At 43.1% G+C, this 2,325-nt stretch overlaps 1 non-coding gene across 1 annotated transcript; it reads left to right on the forward strand.

Annotated features, from left to right (window-relative positions):
• Nucleotides 1-937: 937 nt before the first annotated feature.
• Nucleotides 938-1,040, forward strand: LOC113266636 (U6 spliceosomal RNA). Its single transcript, XR_003320442.1, has one exon. It is a non-coding gene; the product is annotated as a U6 spliceosomal RNA (small nuclear RNA).
• The last annotated feature ends 1,285 nt before the right edge of the window (nt 1,041-2,325 follow it).

Raw genomic sequence — 2,325 nt, forward strand, 5'->3', positions numbered from 1 at the left:
ACATCAACTTACGTATTTATGGTCAACAAATTTCCAACAATGGTGTGCGGACAATTCAACAGGGAAAGTTTAGTCTTTTCAACAAATGGTGATGGGACAGTTGGATATTCCATATGCAAAACCACTAATTTGTACCCCAACCTCACACCATATACAAAAATTAACTGAAAATTGATCTAAGATCTCAAAAGAGCAAAAACTTTTAGAAGAAAGCGTACGTATAAATCTTCATGACCTTGGATTAGACAATGGTTCCTTAGATATCACACCAAAGCATAAACAACCAAAAGAAAAACATAAATTAGACTTCATCAAGATTAAAGTTTCTGTGCTCCAAAGGACACCATCAAGAAAGTGAAAATATTTGTAAATCACATAAATGATAAGGATATAGTATCCAGAATATTAGAATTATTACAAATCAACAATAAAATGCAAATAAATCTATTTTAAAATGGCCAAAGGATCTGAACAGACATTTCTCCAGAGAAGTATACAAAGGCACAATAAGCCCATGAAAAGGTGCTCAACGTCGCTCGTCACTAGGGAATGTAACCACAGATTACACCCACTAGGCTGGCTACAATAAAAAAGACAAAAACAAATGTTGGCAAGGATGTGGAGGGATTGGAACTCCTCTGTCTTGCTGGTGGGAAAGTGAAATGATGCAGCCACTGCAGAAACGTTTGGCAATTCCTCAAAAAATTAAACATAGAGTTATCAGATGACCCAGCAATTTCACTTCTAGGTGTATAGCCAAGAGATTTGAAAACATATGGTGTCCACACAGAACTTGTGCGTGCCAGTGTTCATGGCAGCATTATTCATAACAGCCAAAAGGTAGCTGAGTGTCCATTAACAGACGCATGGATCAAGAAAATGTGGTATGTCCATACAATGAAATATTATTCAGTGACTCTTAAAGTACCAATAGAGCTTGCTTCAGCAGCACATATACTAAAATTGGAACAATTCAGAGAAGATTAGCATGGCCCCTGCACATAGATAACATGCAAATCCGTGAAGTATTCAAATAAAAAAAGTACCAGTATATGCAACAACTTGGATGAACTTTGAAAGCCTTATGCTAAGTGAAAGAAGCCGGACACAAAAGGCCACATATTGGATGAGTCCATTTATATAAAATGTCTAGAAGAGGCACATTCAAAGAGACCGAAAGTAGATTAATAGTTTCCAGAGGCTCAAGGAAGGAAAGGATGGAGAGTGATTGCTAATGATATGGAGTTTCTTTTTGGGGTGATGAAAATGTTCTGGAATGAGATAGTAGTGATAGTTGCACAATTTTATGAATGTGCTGAAAACACCGAATCATACACTTTAAAAGGATGAAGCTAAAAAAAAAAAAATGAAGCTTATAGTATGCAAATTACATCTCAATTAAAAGAAAAACTCCAATAGCTTTTCACCATCTAACTCTTGCTTATCCTTCCAGCCCTACCTCTTGCTAGTCCTTGCACTGATCCCTTTGCTCAGAGAGGCAGAGACTCTAGGAGTGATGTTTTTTAAAAGATTTTATTTATTTATTTGAGAGAAAGAGAGCGAGCGAGCAAGCTTGAGTGTGGGAGGGTGGGGGAGGGACAGAGGGAGAGAGAGAAGCAGGACCTGACCCCAAGGCAGACTCTTAACCAACTGAGCCACCCAGACGCCCCTAGGAGTGATTTTTTTCAGGAAGGGATTTCACTCTGGAATTTGACCTTAGACTGTAGGTGTGGGCGAGCAGCTTTCCCGAGTCTGTGGCCGGCATCCTCATGGGAGCCCCAAAAGCGCCTGCGTCCCCTGGCTGCGGCTCCATCTCCACCCTCCTAACTTCACAGAAAGTTCTCATGGAGCCAGCCTTGTCCGAGAGCATGCAGGGAAGGGCATTCTGAGAAAGGAGGCTCCAGCTTAGCGAAGCCAGCCGGCACCGAGCCACCCAACACTCTTCTCAGCCACTCACCCTACTCAGCCTTCAAATCTCAGCTGCCAGCGCGGCGTGTCTCCGGCCCCTCCTCTGACCGCCGGTCCGTCATGGGTCATGGATATGAACCCTGGTGTGACCGTTTTCCCACGGACGGCAGTCAAATGGCTGGAGCAACGGGCACCTTTTTCTAGTCCAACAAAGGTGTTCACAGCCTGTCACAGGGCTGGCTGCACTTCCTTTTTCTCAAGGGAGGGTGGTACTTGACTGCTCCACTGTGCTCCTTTCCAGACAGTGGCCCCCGTTGGCAGGGACCACATTGGGACAGCTCAGTGTGGGGTCCCCGGCATTTGAAATAGGGCCTAGCACACAGCAGACACTTAATGTTCATAAAGCAAAGGAATAAA

This window comes from Ursus arctos, unplaced genomic scaffold (genome assembly GCF_023065955.2).
Source record: "Ursus arctos isolate Adak ecotype North America unplaced genomic scaffold, UrsArc2.0 scaffold_18, whole genome shotgun sequence".
Lineage (NCBI taxonomy): Eukaryota > Metazoa > Chordata > Mammalia > Carnivora > Ursidae > Ursus > Ursus arctos.